The sequence below is a fragment of the Triticum dicoccoides genome, chromosome 3A, assembly GCF_002162155.2.
Source record: "Triticum dicoccoides isolate Atlit2015 ecotype Zavitan chromosome 3A, WEW_v2.0, whole genome shotgun sequence".
Taxonomy (NCBI): domain Eukaryota; kingdom Viridiplantae; phylum Streptophyta; class Magnoliopsida; order Poales; family Poaceae; genus Triticum; species Triticum dicoccoides.
Genome location: NC_041384.1, coordinates 716802928 through 716823789, shown reverse-complemented (window position 1 = coordinate 716823789; position 20862 = coordinate 716802928). Strand labels below are relative to the sequence as shown.

Sequence of the window (20862 nt, the reverse complement as noted above, 5' to 3'; positions counted from 1 at the left end):
GCCGCCGGCGCTGGCCGGGCTTCGCCCGGGCGCGCCCTCTGGCGGCGGCGGGAGGGGGGAGAGGGGAGGGGGAGAGGAGAGGCGCCGGTGGCTAGGGTTCCTCCCCTGCCGCCCACGGGGGCGCCAGAGGAGGGGGGAGGTTGGGGTGGCTAGGGTTCCTCCCTTGTCTTCTGTTTCAATCTCCCGGGAGTAGTTTTTATCGTTCCTATTTTCAGTAGCTTGTGGATTTCTTGTCCAATTTGTTGAAACTTCAAATTATGATTTTCTGGATTATTTTTAAAAAGGGGGCTCTATGGTGGCCGAGCTCCAAAACGAATAGTGAGAGCACAAGTTCTTTTTACAAGAAAGTCGGGCTGCACGTGTACAGCAAGCCCACACACACTGGAGTAGTTAGTACTACTGCTAGCTTCCTTAACTACTGACAAGTAAGTTTCTTTGCCTTATCTATATCTATACTTCTATACTATACTACTATTAAAAGAGCAAACATGAATTCATCTAGAGTTACATAAAAAACTGTACACAAGATAATCAGGACCCTACGATCAAATCTTTACTATCTAAAAGAAACGGAACGTTCCATTTCCCTTCTTACGTTCGTCCAACCTGCGTTTCGCTGGTCGCTCCTCCGCACATGGGCCAAAGGCCAAAGCCCAGCCCCGGCGAGCCATTCCTTCCTCCTGATCTAAAAAAAGGCACTCCTTCCTCCTCACGCCCTCGAACTGGCGGCGCTAGGGTTTTAGCGTTGTCACCCATCCCCAACCCGTCCTTGGCTCCTGGGCTGCCGCTCGACCTCCATGGCCACGCCTCGCCAACGCTTGCTTCCCTGTATCTCGCCTTTCGTCGATATGCACTTGTGCTCCCCGCCCCCATGGTGATGTGCTGGACGCGTGCTCGGTGGCTCCTCCCCCACGGTCTCGCACGGGAAGGGCGAGGGCGAGTCCTGGTAGCTGATGCGTGTGCGTGCCAATGTGGTGTCTGTTAAGATTTCCACTGATTTCTTCTCCGTTCAAAATTGTCTAGCCAACAACCTTTCCGCCTGGTTTCCAGTGATAGTTGACATCAGGAAGGAACTCACAAAGTTCAGTAATGCCCAGGTTAAGTACACCAGCAGAAACAAAAACACGTTGGCTCACCTCCTAGCTGCTCGCGCCAGGAGTCACGGAAATATGCAAATGATGGTTGGGCGTACTAGATGACCTGGCTGCAGGTTTAGCTGCCGACGCTATGTTGGCTTAAGAGTAGTTTTTTGTACTCTTTTTTTCACGTTTCATGTTTTCTTTTTATTGTTTTATCTGAATTTTTTACCAACCAGGCTGACAACCCCTTTCCATTGAATAACAAAATATTCAGTTCAGTACAAGGATCGACCAACCCTACAGTACATCATGACAGCCAGAAAAATAATTAGTTAGATGCAGGTGTGTGAATGATGAATGGGTGCCACCTTAAATCATCAGCACATGAGTGGTTGCCTGATCAAATGCTCACCCTGGACAGCCTTCTCGCCAAAGTGGTTACGCCGAGTTATAGTTACTGGGCCACCGTATCACCGCTCTGGGTGTGGCGTCACTCCTGTTCCCGGCATCAGGTACTTCTCCGCCAGAGAAATTAACTTAGATTGAGCTGGTGCAAGAGTTCTTATTGTTGAATTCGAATGTTCTTTTAAGGAGATAGGTCAATAAATGATGTTGTTTTCTACTATGCAAATTCAGTCGTCGGCTTCGCTATTAAGTACCAAGGTGAGGGCATATAAGATCTAGATTAGGAACTGCGGGGTTCAACATAGAGGGCTTCACTACAATATTTTTCCCATGCAATTGATGGATGTGAACGGTCCAGATAACAAGGCCCATGAGTGCATGCTTCGTCGAATATTTTCAATATATGCAGCATTGGATCAATTACATATCCATCCATCCAACTTCAGTTTTGATATATCTGATGCATCATGCACAATGACTCTTCATTATGTTGAAAAACATAGATATATAAGTGTCAGCAAGAAAACCATGTACCACACATTTTCAAAGGTTTCTTTTTCTTCATTTATATACATTTGTACTAGCTAAGTATTTCTACATTTTTTTATTTGATGCCAAATTTTAAGGAAACGTCAATCTGATGTATTTTTACAGTAATCAACATGTTGACTTGGCACTTCCATTTGCGACATACCTGGTTATTGTCGAAGGGTTGGATGATTGTAAGCCCGATGTACCATTAACGACAATGGTGAGGATGGATTGGGGAGATGAAGATTACAGGAGGACAAAGAAGGAGGAGGAGGATTTCAAGGTAAAAAAATTGACAATGCTATTTGATGTGCATGAGGATCCTAAACAAAACATGATTGATGTGAAACCAATAGGATATTTATGCCCCGTTGCAACGCACGGGCAATTACCTAGTCCACTTAAACATATCCTACAGTCCGTATTACGCCAATGACCTGTCACTTGGATCAACGGATCAGATCAAATGTTCTGCCGAGCACACGCACGCCGTGGTCTGCCGATACCAGCTCGGCGTCCCCTTGATCTCGCGAATCCCACCAGCAGAAGCCCAAATTTCCGGATCTATTCCACCCGACGTTGATGAGCTGGTTATGCCCGAGAATTCCTCCACTCCAGATCCAGTCCTTTCCATCTTCCCATAAGCGTTGCCCTGCCTCCCCCGCGTAAGCTCAGCGCCATCACACTACAATGCCGCCCCCACGCGAGCTCAGCGCCGCCGCATTCCCGTACCGCGCCCACGCCTGTCAGACGCCGCCGCGATGCGAGCTCCGCGCTCCCACCGTCACGCGTGCCCCGCGCCCTATATGCCCAGGCTAACTCCTATAATGGATCCCGGGGGGTCCTATCCGCCGGCGCTGAAGGGGACGGCGGCCTGAAGAACGACGAGTCTCAGAGGAGGACGAGCGGCGGGTGTAGCTGGTGCTCAACCGGGAGAGCGCGCACCTGTCGCTGCAGAGGAAGAAGCAGCGCTCGCCGCCACCCTTCACCACGTCCGCCGCCTCCCCCTGGTGCCGCGAGGCGCCTCACCGGCCGGATCCACTCGATCTGGGCACGCCACTACCACATCCCTCGAGGTAACTCAAGTACTCGACTGTGTGTAAACTGCCTGCACGACTCCACCACGCCCCAGTCTCACGGCGTCAGCTGCGTGAACGCGACCACCGTCGATCCATCCAGTTGTGGACGCGCCAGCCTTAACGCCATCTCCTTCCACATGCTGGCGTACTACTCGTGTGGACGCTCGCCACGATCTGGATGTCGCGCAGCCTCAGCAGCCTGACGCCACCCATGAATCAGGTACTTGCTCTTTTGCCCCCTTTATATTCCATACAAGACCAACTCCAAATGTTTTGCTTTATGTATAAGTACTGTACAAGCTAGCATGTTCAGGTTTGATCTCAGTGTATCTTATGTATCATAGGCCTAATTACTTGGCCGTGAAAGGCTACAACGATCATGGAATTAGTGGATTCTCCTTGATGATGCGCTATGACACAACAATGTTACACAGTGAATTGGTACTTTTCGTAGCAACTGGGTGGTGGATCGATTGAACTGATTTGAGAGGATTGTGCTTTGATTTTCCGACTTCTTGCAGCTTGACTACGAGGTATGTGCCCCTCCCGTGGTTACTTGCCAATACAATTAACCATGTCGGATTCAGTACAATTTTTAACCCATTTGTAGGTAGAGATGGATCTGCCTCTGTTGTGGGAGACAGACAATGCCTTTTGGTGCTATTTCCTAAATAAGATATACACATGTCTTCACTCTGCCATTGCTGTTGCGCCCATAACGCAAGCTCCGGTGCCGCGGCGATGTTGGTCCGCGAAGAGGATGCAAACACTATAGCTCTGAACTCCATGGCAGACATTGCTCTCATTCTGTTGCTATTGTTGTGGAGCGCCGAGGACGCATGTCCCATGGCCGCCGGTTCTTCCAGTCAGGGGATGCGAAATCTGCCAGCGTCGTTTCTCTCTGTGCGCCGGTATGTTTTGTGTGTGATTTGAAGTTTGGCAACTGGCATGATGCGAGAAAAAATATCAGTGGATATCTCCCATCAGTTGCAGACAGTTGGTTTGTTACTTTAGACTGACGACTGAATCCACAGGTAATGTTTGCAGCAATAAAACTGCAACCTTCATTGCAGGACAAGTTCTACCTGAATCTCATGGTTTGTCTTCACATAATGTTCTCTTAGTCGGTTTGCAGCATGCAGCAAGGTGAGCAACAAATCATCATCGTGAGATTTCTTTTCTAAGTGCTGAAGAAAGCTACTAAGCAAGTTCATGTATGTACAACAGTTCTAATTGCTGCTTTTAGAGAAGCCCCAGTTGTAGGTAAGCTACACTGCCAATCTCATCTTACTAAACTTTTCATTCAACTTCTACATTTTGGACTGTACATTTCCATTACTATCTCTTCTACCTTATTTTAGCGAATGTAATCAGCTGCGATGGCGTTCCACAACTCTTTATGTTTTTAGTCTTTTTATTTACTAGCATTGTGTTCCGCTTCTATACTCAAAGAACCACATATGCACTTTGAGACTATTATGCCCAGAATTAGCCAATAGCCTAAGACATACTAAAAACATTTTTTTAGCTAGGATTGTTATGAAAAAAGAGACTGTTAATCAGTACTGAAATGCATAACATCGATGCTAGAATCTTATTTTTCGTTCTATATAATATGAACAACATGATTTTTTGCAGGTCATAAATTGCTTGGAAAAATGCAACATCGATGCTAGAATCCTGACGAGACTATGACCGGTGATGCAGATTATTTTGTATGCTGATGGTGCCGTGGCGGCTGCATGCCGGAGGGCTGCATACTCGACTTCTACATCGCCATCTTCAACAAGGAGAAGATCTCCCTCGCTGGCCACAACGAGGTCCGCGCCTGCACTCCCATTCCCATTCTTTCTCCCTCTCCAGGAATTGGGGTTTCTATTGCTTTTTTTTGTTTGGTGTGTGCCACTGGAGTATATGTGTTGTTTGTGCCACCCTTGTGGTGTTTGGGCTTGTTGTGCTGTGCCCACAGCAGACTCTGTGGTGTATGTGTTGTTCGTGAGTTTGTGTTGGACCTTGTTGCGGTGGCGTTGTGTGTGTGTGTGTGTGTTGGATGAACCTTGTATATGGTGGCGGGCGGGCGGAACTTCTTGCCACTACTCCTGGAGACGTCAAAGGGCGTCAAGCCCTCTGCAGTGATCGGATGGGACTACCAGGTTCAGTGCCATCTTGGCTTTACTATGTCTCTGTACTTCTATTCTACTGAATATATATCCAATTGGATGTAAGTTAGCATGAACTACAATTCTTGACATTACCCTTGAGGTAAAAGGTTGGGAGGCAACATTATAAGCCCCTATTTTTCTTTGTGTCCGATTAAAACTTCATAACCATAAGTATTGCGTGAGTGTTAGCAATTGTGAAAGACTAAATGATAGTTGAGTATGAGGACTTGTTGAAAAGCTCTTATGTTGACTCTTTCCTATGTTATGATAAATTGCAATTGCTTCAGTGACCAAGATTATAGTTTGTTAGTTTTCAATGAAATTTCTGATTCATACTTGACATTGTGAATAGATTGTTACTTGAGCATAAGAAATCATATGACAATATAAATGTATGTTGTTGTTTCAAGAATGATCATGATGCCCTCATCTCCATATTTTATTTTATCGAAACCCCTATTTCTAAACATGTGGACATATTTTTCGATTTCGGCTTCCGCTTGAGGACAAGCGAGGTCTAAGCTTGGGGGAGTTGATACGTCCATTTTGCATCATGCTTTGATATTGATATTTATCGCATTATGAGATGTTATTACACATTATGTCATAATACTTATGTATTTTCTCTTTTATTTTACAAGGTTTACACGAAGAGGGAGAATGCCGGCAGCTGGAATTCTGGGCTGCAAAAGGAGCAAATATTAGATACCTATTCTGCACAACTCCAAAAGTCCTGAAATTCCACGGAAGTCAGTTTTGTAATTTATAAAAAATACTGAGCGAAGAAAGCACCGGAGGGGGGCCACCCACCATCCACGAGGGTGGGGGCGCGCCCTACCCCCTGGGCGCGCCCCCCTGCCTCGTGTGCCCCCTGTCAGGCCTCCGGTGCCCATCTTTGGCTACATGGTGTCTTTCACCCTGGAAAAAATCATAAGCAAGCTTTCGGAAAAGAAGCTCCGCCGCCACGAGGCGGAACCTTGGCAGAACCAATCTAGGGCTCCGGCGGAGCTGTTCTGCCGGGGAAACATCCCTCCGGGAGGGGGAAATCATCGACATCTTCATCACCAATGACCCTCTCGTCGGGAGGTGTCAATCTCCATCAACATCTTCACCAGCACCATCTCCTCTCAAACCCTAGTTCATATCTTGTATCCAATCTTTGTCCCAAAGCCTCAGATTGGTACCTGTGGGTTGCTAATAGTGTTGATTACGCTTTGTAGTTGATGCTAGTTGGTTTATCCGGTGGAAGATTATAAGTTCAGATCTTTAATGCATATTAATACCCCTCTGATTATGAACATGAATATGATTTGTGAGTAGTTATGTTTGTTCCTGAGGACATGGGAGAAGTCTTGCTATTAGTAGTCATGTGAATTTGGTATTCGTTCGATATTTTGATGAAATGTATGTTGTCTCTCCTCTAGTGGTGTTATGTGAACGTCGACTACATGACACTTCACCATTGTTTGGGCCTAGAGGAAGGCATCGGGAAGTAATAAGTAGATGATGTGTTGCTAGAGTGACAGAAGCTTAATCCCTAGTTTATGTGTTGCTTCGTAAGGGGCTGATTTGGATCCATGCTATGGTTAGGTTTACCTTAATACTTCTTTTGTAGTTGCGGATGCTTGCAATAGGGGTTAATCATAAGTGAGATGCTTGTCCAAGGAAGGGCAGCACCCAAGCACCGGTCCACCCACATATCAAATTATCAAAGTAACGAACGCGGATCATATGAGCGTGATGAAAACTAGCTTGACGATATTTCCCATGTGTCCTCGGGAGCGTTTTCCTTCATATAAGAATTTGTCCATGCTTGTCCTTTGCTACGAAAAGGATTGGGCCACCTTGCTGCACCTTATTTATTTTTGTTACTTGTTGCTCGTTACCAATTACCTTATCACAAAACTATCTATTACCGATAATTTCAGTGCTTGCAGAGAATACCTTACTGAAAACCGCTTGTCATTTCCTTCTGCTCCTCGTTGGGTTCGACACTCTTACTTATCGAAAGGACTACGATAGATCCCCTACACTTGTGGGTCATCAATTCATAATCAAGTGATTCCAAAATCACATCAGCATGGATCTTCTTCATGCGCTTTACACCAATATGACCTAAATGGCAGTGCCACAAATAAGTTGCACTATCATTATTAACCTTGCATCTTTTGGCTTCAATATTATGAATATGTGTATCACTACGATCGAGATTCAATAAACCATTTATATTAAGTGTATGACCATAGAAGGTTTTATTCACGTAAACAAGACAACAATTATTCTTTGTCTTAAATGAATAATCATATTGCAATAAACATGATCCAATCATATTCATGCTCAACGCAAACATCAAATAACATTTATTTTAGGTTCAACACTAATTCGGAAGGTAAAAGGAGTGTGCGATGGTGATCTTATCAACCTTGGAATCATTTCCAATACACATCGTCACCTCGTCCTTAACTAGTCTCTGTTTATCTTGCAACTCCTGTTTCGAGTTACTACTCTTAGCAACTGAACTAATATCAAATACTGAGGGGTTGCTATAAACAATAGCAAAGTACACACCAATAACATGTATATCAAATATACCTTTGTTCACTTTGCCATCCTTCTTATCCGCCAAATACTTGGGGTAGTTCTGCTTCTAGTGACTAGTCCCTTTGCAGTAGAAGCACTTAGTCTCAGGCTTAGGTCCAGACTTGGGCTTCTTCACTTGAGCAGCAACTTGCTTGCCGTTCTTCTTCAAGTTTCCCTTCTTCCCTTTTCCCCTTTTCTTGAAACTAGTGGTCTTGTCAACCATCAACACTTGATGCTTTTCTTGATTTCTACCTTCGCCGATTTTAGCATCGCGAAGAGCTTGGGAATTGTTTTCGTCATCCCTTGCATATTATAGTTCATCACGAAGTTCTAGTAACTTGGTGATAGAGGCTAGAGAACTTTGTCAATTACTATCTTATCTGGAAGATTAACTCCCACTTGATTCAAGCAATTGTAGTACCCAGACAATCTGAGCACATGCTCACTGGTTGAGCAATTCTCCTCCATCTTGTAGGCAAAGTACTGTCAGAGGTCTCATACCTCTTTACACAGGTATGATTATGAAATACCAGTTTCAACTCTTGGAACATCTTATATGCTCCGTGGCATTCAAAACGTTTTTGAAGTCCCGATTCTAAGCCGTAAAGCATGGTGCACTAAACTATCAAGTAGTCATCATACCGAGCATTGTCAAACGTTCGTAACGTCTGCATCTACTCCTGCAATAGGTCTGTCACCAAGCGGTGCATCAAGGACATAATTCTTCTATGCAGTAATGAGGAAAATCATCAGATCACGAACCAAGTCTGCATCATTGCTACTATCAACTTTCAACTTATTTTTCTCTAGGAACATATCAAAAATAAACGGAGAGCTACATCGCGAGCTATTGATCTACAACATAGCTATGCTAATACTACCAGGACTAAGTTCATGATATATTAAAGTTCAATTAATCATATTACTTAAGAACTCCCACTTAGATAGACATCCCTCTAGTCATCTAAATGATCACGTGATCCAAATCAACTAAACCATGTTCGATCATCACGTGAGATGGAGTAGTTTTCAATGGTGAACATCACTATGTTGATCATATCTACTATATGATTCGCGCTCGACCTTTCGGTCTCAGTGTTCCGAGGCCATATCTGCATATGCTAGGCTCGTCAAGTTTAACCCGAGTGTTCTGCATGTGCAAAACTGGCTTGCACCCGTTGTATGTGAACGTAGAGCTTATCACACCCGATCATCACGTGGTGTCTCGGCACGACAAACTGTCGCAACAGTGCATACTCAGGGAGAACACTTGTACCTTGAAATTTAGTAAGGGATCATCTTATAATGTTACCGCTCGTATTAAGAAAAATAAGATGCATAAAGGATAAACATCACATGCCATCAATCTAAGTGATATGATATGGCCATCATCATCTTGTGCCTTTGATCTCCATCTCCAAAGCACCGTCATGATCACCATCGTCACCGGCTTGACACCTTGATCTTCATCGAACCATCATTGTCGTCTCACTAACTATTGCTTCTACGACTAACGCTACCACTTAGTGATAAAGTAAAGCAATTACATGGCGATTCCATTTCATACAATAAAGCGACAACCATAAGGCTCCTGCCAGTTGCCGATAACTTCTACAAAATATGATCATCTCATACAACAAATTATATATCATCACGTCTTGACCATGTCACATCACAACAAGCTCTGCAAAAACAAGTTAGACGTCCTCTTCTTTGTCGTTGCAAGTTTTACGTGCCTGCTACGGGCTTAGCAAGAACCGTTCTTACCTACGCATCAAAACCACAACAATTTTTCGTCAAGTGTGCTGTTTTAACCTTCAACAACGACCGGGCATAGTCACACTCTATTCAACTAAAGCTGGAGAAACAGACACCCACTAGCCACCTATGTGCAAAGCACGCCGGTAGAACCAGTCTCATGAACGCAGTCATGTAATGTTGGTCTGGGCCGCTTCATCCAACTATACAGCCGAATCAAAGTATGACATGCTGGTAAGCAGTATGACTATTATGCCCACAACTCTTTGTGTTCTACTCATGCATATAACATCTACACATAGACCTGGCCCGGATACCACTAATGGGGAACGCGGTAATTTCAAAAAATCTCATACGCACACGTAAGATCTATCTAGGTGATGCATAGCAACGAGAGGGGAGAGTGTTGTCCACGTACCCTCGTAGACCGTAAGCGGAAGCGTTATGACAACGCGGTTGATGTAGTCATACGTCTTCACGATCCGACCGATCCTAGCACCGAAGGTACGACGCCTCCGCGATCTGCACATGTTCAGCTCGGTGACGTCCCACGAACTCTAGATCCAGCTGAGGTCGAGGGAGAGTTTCGTCAGCACGATGGCGTGATGACGGTGATGATGAAGTTACCGGTGCAGGGCTTCGCCTAAGCACTATGACGATATGACCGAGGTGGAATATGGTGGAGGGGGCACCGCACACGGCTAAACAATCAACTTATGTGTCTATGGGGTGCCCCCTCCCCCGTATATAAAGGAGTGTAGGAGGGGAGGGCCGACCCTCTCTATGGCGCACCCTGGGGGGAGTCCTACTCCCACCGGGAGTAGGATTCCCCCCATTCCCTAGTTGGAGTAGGAGAGGAAGGAAGGAGGAGAGAGGGAGAAGGAAAGGGGCCCCAGCCCCCACCTAATTCGGATTGGGCTTGGGGGGGCGCGCCCTCCACCTGGCCGCCTCCTCCTCTCTCCCACTAAGGCCCAATAAGGCCCATAGACTCCCCGGGGGTTCCGGTAACCCCCCGGTACTCCGATAAATGCCCGAAATCACCCAAAACCATTATGATGTCCAAACATAGTCATCCAATATATCGATCTTTATGTCTCGACCATTTCAAGACTCCTCGTCATATCCGTGATCATTTTCGAGACTCCGAACTACCTTCGGTACATCAAAACACATAAACTCATAATACCGATCGTCACCGAAACGTTAAGCGTGCGGACCCTACCGGTTCGTGAACTATGAAGACATGACCGAGACTCATCTCCGGTCAATAATCAATAGCGGAACCTGGATGCTCATATTGGTTCCTACATATTCTATGAAGATCTTTATCGGTCAAACTGCATAACAACATACGTTGTTCCCTTTGTCATCGATATGTTACTTGCCCGAGATTCGATCGTCGGTATCCTCATACCTAGTTCAATCTCGTTACCGGCAAGTCTCTTTACTCGTTCCATAATGCATCATCCCGCAACTAACTCATTAGTCACATTGCTTGCAAGGCTTATAGTGATGTGCATTACCGAGAGGACCCAGAGATACCTCTTCGATACACAGAGTGACAAATCCTAATCTCAATCTATGCCAACCCAACAAACACCTTCAAAGACACCTGGAGAGCATCCAGTTACGTTGTGACGTTTGATAGCATACAAGGTGATCCTCCGGTATTCGGGAGTTGAATAATCTCATAGTCAGAGGAACATGTATAAGTCATGAAGAAAGCAATAGCAATAAAACTTAACGATCATAATGCTAAGCTAACGGATGGTTCTTGTCCATCACATCATTCTCCTAATGATGTGACCCTGTTCATCAAATGACAACACATGTCTATGGTTAGGAAACATAACCATCTTTGATAAACAAGCTAGTCTAGTAGAGGCATACTAGGGACACTTATGTTTTGTCTATGTATTCACACATGTACTAAGTTTCTGGTTAATACAGTTCTAGCATGAATAATAAACATTTATCATAAAATAAGGAAATAAATAATAACTTTATTATTGCCTCTAGGGCATATTTCCTTCACTCACTACAATGCATTACATGGCATGAAATAAAATCTAGCAGTAAGATGGCATGTCTGTGCTCCAATTCAAGTCATGATATAGCTCATATGAAAATCACACAAAATCATGTAAAAATGTTAAAATGGCATATGCTATGACATGTTCATAAACTTGCTGAAATGATGAAATGGATGCCACAGATGGATTGGTGGGATTGTTATTCCCCAAAAACATATATAATATGTAGGGGTTACTGTCGAAAGATATCCACAAATGCAATAAGTTAAATACTGTCTAATATGGAAGCTGACATAATTGGCAATGTTCCAGGAATGAAATGTTCCAGGAAAGATGCCCTTTATAGAAACGGAATAAGCTGAAATTAGAAAAAAGAAAAAAAACAGAGGGGAGAGGGGATGACAGGCGGGTCCTGGTCCCCTGGCTCACTGACCAGTGGGTCCCGTGAGGGTCCTACATGGGAGTGGAAGTGGCTGGGCAAAACAAAGGAGAAACAGGGGACTCGCCAACGGCTATCACGACACGGCGGAGGAGGCTGCCGGAGTTTGCTCCAGTGACCAAAAGACATGGCGACGGTGCGCAACGGGATCGCCAGGGGATCCCGCACACACACATGACAAGAACGACGCCGGACAGTGACGGGAGCGAAGCCGACTACGAGGTGATAGAGACGGCGACGGCGGAGACGAACGCGACGTGCGAAGGGCCTAGGCAGAAGCTTCAAGCACTAATCGACACCACGCGGTACGACGAACATGACGAACACGCGCGGATGGCCTATGGTGGTCGGAGCACTCGCCGGCAGCGAGGTCTGACGGTGATGAGCTCGGGCGATCATGGCAAACGGCGTCAGAGCATGCAAACGAGGGGGGAAAGGCACAGGGAGGATCAGGAGCTCACCGCGAGCAGGCAAGCATGCTCAGATCGGCGAGAGGGGGACGGAGTCGACGGCGAGGGCAATCGAACAGGTACGGTGGCCGGAGTCGAAGACGAGGAAGAAGGGGCTCATCTTGTCGTCCCTCGATGCTGCAGAGGACGTCATGGACGGAGTTGACGTCGTGGAAGAAGAGGGACAAGGCTGGCAAGGCGGAGGTCGACGGTGAGCATGCCGACGATGAGGTCGCGCTCTCAGGTGAGCTCGGGAAGAGCTCGGGCGGTGGATCTGGTGGCCATCTCACCGGGCGGCGGCGGCGAGAGAAAAGAGGGAAACCCTAGGGGTTTGTTCGACATGAAGATGAGGCCTATAAGGGGCTAGGGCGAGCAGGTGGACGCACGACGACGCGCTCGGGCTCGCGGTCCCCATGGCGCCGCTGGAGCTTGACGAAAAGGTGGCGCGCGGGTGGCCAGTAGCCCGTCGCTGGCAGGCGGGGCCGGAGTTGACATGCGGCAGAGGGCTAGCGGGGGTACACAGTCGCGTGGGTGAGAAAAAGAAAGAGGAGGAGGCCGCGGGGTGGAGCTAGGCTGCGGGCGCGGGAAAGCTGGGCTGGCCTGGAGGGAGGAGGTGATGGGGTTATGTACCTAGGGTAGGGTCATGGACCTGATCTAAGTACCTTACCCAAGGACACCCTTAGAAGAAGTCGCCTTCCAGTCGACCAATGAGGGACACACTCGACTGACTTGAAGGACTCGACCACGAAGACTCACTCGACCACCAGAAGGTCAAGAGGCACTCTGCACTGCAACGGCCTGTAATCAAGTAGACTTTATGATAGTAAAAGCACTTTATATGGGGCGTTACCAGTAACGCCCCAGACTTAACTCACCTTAAACCCTCTCCTACGTGGGCTGGCTGGGGTCCTGGCGCACTCTATATAAGCCACCCCCCTCCACAGGCAGAAGGGTTCGGCACCTGGTAACTCATATACTCATAATCCACTCGACCGCCTCCGGGCTCCGAGACGTAGGGCTGTTACTTCCTCCGAGAAGGGCCTGAACTCGTACATCCTTTGTGCTTACAACCTCTCCATAGCTAGGACCTTGCCTCTCCATACCTACCCCCCACTCTACTGTCAGGCTTAGAACCACGACAGTTGGCGCCCACCGTGGGGCAGGTGTTTTAGCGATTTTGTGGAGAAGTTGCGATTCTTCCGAGTACTTTCATCATGGTGTCTGCTGGAGTTTTGGTCGAGGGTCAAGAGATCTGTCTCGGCACTCTCACCTTCATCGCCGACGACTCCGCATGGCTCCAGGAGGCTCCACTCGACGTAGATGCGCTCCCCGTCCGCGGTGCGACGCATTTTCGCGCATGTGTCCGCGGCGTTCTGCTGCGGCAACCGTCGACCCAGTATCGGTCGGCTCCTCTATTGTGCACCCTCCCGATCTCCCGCCAGCGCAAGCGCTCAGGCCGGTCGAGGCTTCAGCGATGGGTGAGGCGCGCGGTGGCTCGCCAATCGGCCACCACCCAAGTTGCGGCAATCGAGCCCAACGAACCTCTCTACGGCTTGTTCGATCTGTCGACTGGCTCCGTAGAGACTGCATCCGAGTGCGGTAGCAGTGATCCAGCGGCGGAAATCTTGATGGTCGATGGGCCCCACAGTCCCCCTGGCTTCGTCCGTGGTGGTGGAGCAGGTGACGGCGGCGACCCTACACGAGGCTACGAAGAGTACCAGCCCGAGCCACTCGACTCTCTGCAAAGAGAGGAACTTCGCCGCAGGAACGAGGATCCCCTCCATATTCCCATCGCAGGAGAAACCCCCGAGGCTCGTGCCTTGGAGGAGGCGCGTCTGGCCAATTTGGCCGAGCGCACTCGACTGGAGAACCTTCAGCGAGCCCTCGACGAGCGCGCGCGGCAACCAGTTCCCGACAACAGTCGACGTCAACTCTTCCCGTCGACTCAGGTATATCGAACCCCAATTCAGAATTTAGCAGCTGCGACCCGTATAGCAGAATCCATCCAGCCTTCGCAGTCGGAAGCTGGCAGAGGTTTGCTGCAGATCAGGGATCTGCTCCGGGCAGCAGGAGATCAGAATTCAGCCGTGTCTCAGTCGCGCAACAGAATTCACAGTCGATCCGTCACTGTGAATACGGTTCAGTCGGCTCATAGCCCCAGATCGCCTCCGCGGCGTGAAGGGCGCGAGAATCGGCGAGATCAATATGGCGACAGACTCGACCGAGATGATAGGCGTCGAGTTCCCTATTCCCCTCCGAGGGGTGGGTCTTACGCTCCTCGGCAGCCGGATGATAGGCGTCAGTACAGTACAGGGCGTCGGGTTCCAGTCGACCCCAGAGAACCAGGCTTCGATGTGCGATCCATTATTGTCCAAGGGTTGGTTGACCGGAACAGAGCCCATCGAGGTGGACTCGACAGAGATGTACCCACAAGCAGTCGAGTGCATGTTTCTGGTCCTGAATGTTTCAGCAGAGCCATCAGAGCCGCAGTTATCCCCCCCAATTTCAGGTTGGCAACAGGAGTCAGCAAGTTCACTGGTGAGTCTAAGCCTGAAACTTGGCTTGAAGACTACCGAGTGGCAGTTCAGATTGGTGGTGGGAACGACGAGGTGGCCATGAAGCATTTGCCCCTCATGTTGGAAGGTTCTGCCAGGGCATGGTTAACTCAGTTACCTCCTAGCAGCATTTACACTTGGGAAGATCTGTCCCGAGTGTTCGTCAGGACGTTTGAAGGAACTTGCAAGCGACCAGCTGGATTGACAGAGTTGCAAGTCTGCGTGCAGAAAACTAATGAGACTCTCAGAGAGTATATTCAGAGGTGGATCACTTTGCACCACACTGTGGAGAATGTGTCCGATCATCAGGCAGTCTGCGCCTTCAAAGACGGCGTCAAGAACAGAGAATTGAGTTTGAAGTTTGGTCGAACAGGTGACATGACCTTGAGTCGGATGATGGAGATTTCTACCAAGTACGCCAACGGCGAAGAAGAAGACCGACTCCGAAGCGGCAAGCACAAGCCGAGTCAGTCGGAAAAAGGAAACACCAGTCGGAAACAGAAGCGGAAAGCTGAACCGGCAGCTCCTGGAGAGGCTCTGGCCGTGACTCAAGGAAAGTTTAAGGGGAAACCAAAAGGATCCTGGAACCCCAAGAAGGTAAAGGATAAAGAAGGGAACGACGTGATGGATATGCCATGTCACATTCACACAAAGAAAGACGAAGAGGGGAATATCATCTACCCGAAGCACACCACTCGCCAATGTCGACTCCTGATCCAGCAGTTTCAGGGAAAACAGTCTAAGGACAAGGAGAAGGAGTCGGACAAGGCCGAAGACAAGGAGGACAGTGAGGGAGGATATCCGCATATCAACTCCACTCTGATGATCTTTGCAGATGTGGAAAGCAGAAGTCGACTGAAAGTGATTAACCGAGAGGTGAACATGGTTGCCCCCGCAAAAGCAAATTATCTGAAGTGGTCTCAAACACACATCACATTCGACCAATCTGATCACCCGACTCATATTGCCACCCCTGGGAGGCAAGCTTTGGTGGTCGATCCAGTTGTCGAAGGCACTCGACTGACAAAGGTGCTGATGGATGGTGGAAGTGGGCTGAACTTATTGTATGCAGACACATTGAAAGGTATGGGCATTCCGATGTCCCGACTGAGCACTAGTAACATGAGCTTTCATGGAGTTATACCAGGGAAGAAGGCTGAGTCACTCGGCCAGATAACTTTGGACGTGGTGTTTGGCGATTCGAAGCATTTTCGCAAAGAAAAGCTGACGTTTGAGGTCGTGGATTTTCAGAGTGCATATCATGCCATTTTGGGGAGACCAGCTTACGCACGGTTTATGGCTCGACCATGCTACGTGTACCTCAAATTGAAGATGCCCGGCCCCAAAGGAGTGATCACTGTCACCGGTGATCGGAAAAAGGCAGAAGAGTGCTTTCAGAAGGGCTCCAAGATCGCCGATTCCCAGGTGACAGCGGTCGAGTTCGAAGAATACAAGCAAAACGCAGATCCAAGTGACTTCCTGCGATCCAAGAAGCCCGCCACAGAGTCTGCATTCCAGTCGTCCGGTGAGACGAAGCCTGTTCACATTCACCCGACCGACCCCGAAGCAGCTCCGACCCGCATCTCCACGACACTCGACCCAAAATAGGAAGAAGCGCTCATCCAGTTCCTCCGTGAGAACTGGGACATTTTTGCATGGAAGCCCGCTGACATGCCAGGTGTTCCCAGGGGACTGGCTGAGCATCGCCTAAGAGTCGACTCATCTGCCAAACCAGTCAAAGAACATCTTCGGCAGTCCGCCGTCCAGAAGAGAAAAGCCATTGGTGAAGAAGTGGCTCGACTGTTGGCGGCAGGATTTATCCGAGAGATATACCACTCCGAGTGGCTCGCTAATGTCGTCATGGTTCCTAAGAAGGACAAGTCGCTCCGAATGTGCATTGATTTCAAGCACATCAACCGGGCCTGCCCGAAAGATCATTTTCCTCTCCCTCGCATAGATCAAATTGTTGACTCGACCGCGGGATGTGAGAGGCTATCTTTTTTAGATGCCTACTCCGGGTACCACCAGATCCGTCTGTACGGACCCGACGAGGTAAAAACAGCTTTCATCACTCCATTCGGGTGCTTCTGCTATATCACCATGCCATTCGGCCTCAAGAATGCCGGAGCCACATTCATGCGAATGATTCAGAAGTGTCTACTCACTCAAATCAGTCGGAATGTGGAAGCTTATATGGATGATATTGTTGTCAAGTCACGAAAAGGTTCCGACCTGCTCGCTGACCTCGCCGAAACATTTGCCAACCTCAGAAGGTATGATATCAAGCTCAATCCATCAAAGTGCACATTCGGAGTTCCTGGTGGCAAGTTACTCGGTTTTCTCGTTTCCGAACGGGGAATCGACGCTAACCCAGAGAAGATTGGCACTATTCTCCGAATGAAACGCCCTGTGCGAGTGCACGATGTCCAGAAGCTTACTGGATGCTTGGCCGCATTAAGTCGATTCATCTCACGACTCGGTGAAAAGGCATTACCTCTTTACCGACTGATGAAGAAGACAGACAAGTTCGAGTGGACTCCAGAAGCTGATGCAGCGTTTGCCGAGCTAAAAGCTCTGCTCTCCACCCAGCCGGTGCTTGCTGCTCCAATCAGCAAAGAGCCTCTGTTGCTCTATATCGCAGCCACAGGACAAGTCGTCAGTACTGTGCTAACGGTCGAGCGGGAAGAAGAAGGAAAAGCTCTCAAAGTTCAGCGCCCAGTGTATTATTTGTCTGAAGTCTTGACTCCATCCAAGCAGAGATATCCTCATTATCAGAAGCTTGTGTATGGAATATACATGACCACAAAGAAGGTTGCTCATTATTTCTCTGATCATTCCATTACAGTCGTCAGCGATGCTCCACTATCAGAGATTTTGCACAATAGAGACGCAACTGGTCGAGTGGCCAAATGGGCGATTGAACTTCTTCCCCTTGATATCAAGTTTGAGGCAAAGAAAGCCATTAAGTCCCAGGCAATAGCAGATTTCGTTGCCGAGTGGATTGAACAGCAGCAGCCGACTGAAGTTCACTCGGAGCATTGGACCATGTTTTTTGATGGCTCTAAGATGTTGAATGGTTCCGGTGCTGGGGTTGTCCTGGTTTCCCCCAGAGGAGATAAGCTCAGATATGTGCTCCAGATTCACTTTGATTCCTCCAACAATGAGGCAGAATATGAGGCCCTCTTATATGGGTTGCGCATGGCCATTTCACTCGGCGTCCGTCGCCTGATGGTCTATGGCGACTCGGATTTAGTGGTCAATCAGGTGATGAAAGAGTGGGACGTGAGAAGCCCAGCCATGACTGGATACTGCAGTGCAGTGAGGAAGCTGGAAAAGAAGTTCGAGGGGTTGGAGCTCCATCATATACCCCGACTGAAAAATCAAGCAGCTGATGATCTAGCAAAGATAGGTTCCAAGAGAGAAGCCATTCCGAGTGGTGTGTTCTTGGAGCATATACACACTCCGTCAGTCAAAGAAGATCCTTTCACCGAAGAAAGTCCACAACCCAAGAGTGCCACAGATCCGACTGAAGTTGAAGTCCCAGCGGTGGTCGACTTGATCATGGAGGTTTTGGTGGTCATTCCCGACTGGACAGTTCCGTATGTCGCATATATCCTGAGAAAAGAGCTTCCGGAGGATGAGGAAGAGGCTCGACAGATCGTCCGTCGATCTAAGGCCTTTACCGTAATCAAAGGACAATTATACAGAGAAAGCGCGACTGGAGTTGGTCAGAAGTGCATAACACCAGAAGAAGGTCGACTCATCCTCAATGATATTCACTCGGGGACCTGTGGTCATCATGCGTCCTCTCGGACCATCGTGGCCAAAGCATACCGAGCCGGATTTTACTGGCCAAAGGCGAATGAGATGGCAAAAGAGATAGTGGATAAGTGCGAGGGATGTCAATTCTACTCAAATATGTCACACAAGCCTGCGTCAGCTCTGAAGACCATCCCACTCGTCTGGCCTTTCGCAGTATGGGGATTGGACATGGTCGGTCCTTTGAGAACAGGACGAAGTGGCTTCACGCATGTACTGGTGGCAGTCGACAAGTTCACCAAGTGGATCAAGGCTAAACCAATCAAGAGCCTTGACACCGGTACTGCTGTTAGCTTCATCAGGGAACTAATATTCAGATATGGAGTCCCACACAGCATCATTACGGATAATGGGTCGAACTTTGACTCAGAGGAATTCAGAGCTTTCTGCAACTCCCAGGGCACACGGGTCGACTACGCTTCAGTCGCCCATCCGCAGTCGAATGGACAAGCAGAGCGAGCTAATGGACTGATTCTTAAGGGATTGAAGCCTCGACTGATGCGTGATCTCAAACACGCGGCTGGAGCTTGGGTCGACGAACTTCCCTCAGTACTCTGGGGACTGCGGACCACACCTAATCGGTCGACCGGAAGAACTCCATTCTTCTTGGTCTACGGAGCTGAAGCAGTCTTGCCGAGTGATCTTCTCCACAATGCTCCTCGAGTTGAAATCTACAACGAAGTAGAGGCTGAACAAGCGCGGCAAGACGCAGTCGACCTTTTAGAGGAAGAAAGGGAGATGGCTCTGATCCGGTCGACCATCTACCAACAAGATTTGCGTCGTTTCCACGCCAGAAATGTGAGAGGTCGAGCCTTCCAGGAAGGAGATTTGGTTCTCCGAGTGGATCAGCACAAACCACACAAGCTTGCTCCTTCTTGGGAAGGCCCCTTCATCGTCACCAAGGTTCTCCACAATGGGGCGTACCGTCTTTACAACGTCAAGCATAATATCGACGAGCCCCGAGCTTGGAACGCGGAGCTACTCCGCCCATTTTACACTTAAGTTTTATCACTCGGATGAGTTGCAATAAAGTACTTCTGTAGTTCATGGACCTCAAAATAATAGTGTCATAGTCCCTCCATAATTTCTGTCGCTTTTTATTGTCCAATAAAATTCCCCCTCAGTGGGTGACTTAGCTGCGAATCCGTTTCGCCTAAGTTTGTAAAAATCCTACCGAGTGGTAAGCCAGCCTTCCACTCGGGGGCTTAGCTGCAGCCCTGTGCTCGCCTAAGTTATAAAAATCCTACCGAGTGGTAAGCCAGCCTTCCACTCGGGGGCTTAGCTGCAGCCCTGTGCTCGCCTAAGTTATAAAAATCCTACCGAGTGGTAAGCCAGCCTTCCACTCGGGGGCTTAGCTGCAGCCCTGTGCTCGCCTAAGTTATAAAAATCCTACCGAGTGGTAAGCCAGCCTTCCACTCGGGAGCTTAGCTGCAGACCTGTGCTCGTCTAAGTTACAAAAATCCTACCGAGTGTAGAGCAACCCTCTCACTCGGGGGCTTAGCTGCAGTCCAAGCACTCGCCTAAGTTATCAAAATCCTACCGAGTGTAGAGCAACCCTCTCACTCGGAGGCTTAGCTGCAGTCCAAGCACTCGCCTAAGTTATCAAAATCCTACCGAGTGTAGAGCAACCCTCTCACTCGGGGGCTTAGCTGCAGTCCAAGCACTCGCCTAAGTTATCAAAATCCTACCGAGTGTAGAGCAACCCTCTCACTCGGAGGCTTAGCTGCAGTCCAAGCACTCGCCTAAGTTATCAAAATCCTGCCGAGTGAAGAGTAAACCTCTCACTCGGGGACTTAGCTGCAGCCCAGTGCTCGCCTAAGTGGACTGAAGAATAAGTCGATTGCAGTAAAGGCGCCTTGCTTTGAACCTGCAAAAGACATTTTGAGCCAAAGGCAATCATATTCAAGCACCAAATTCAAGTTTGAATCGATATCTAAAGGAACCGAGAGTGCTCAGGCGTTAAGCCTGTTAAG

The 20862-nt window shown here is 48.4% G+C and overlaps 1 long non-coding RNA gene across 1 annotated transcript; it reads left to right on the top strand.

Annotated features, from left to right (window-relative positions):
• The first annotated feature begins 2840 nt into the window (after window positions 1-2840).
• On the top strand, window positions 2841-5947 carry LOC119273439. Its single transcript, XR_005134854.1, has 7 exons — window positions 2841-3314; window positions 3439-3627; window positions 3705-4005; window positions 4129-4240; window positions 4322-4357; window positions 4733-5247; window positions 5898-5947. It is a non-coding gene; the product is annotated as an uncharacterized LOC119273439 (long non-coding RNA).
• Window positions 5948-20862: the final 14915 nt, after the last annotated feature.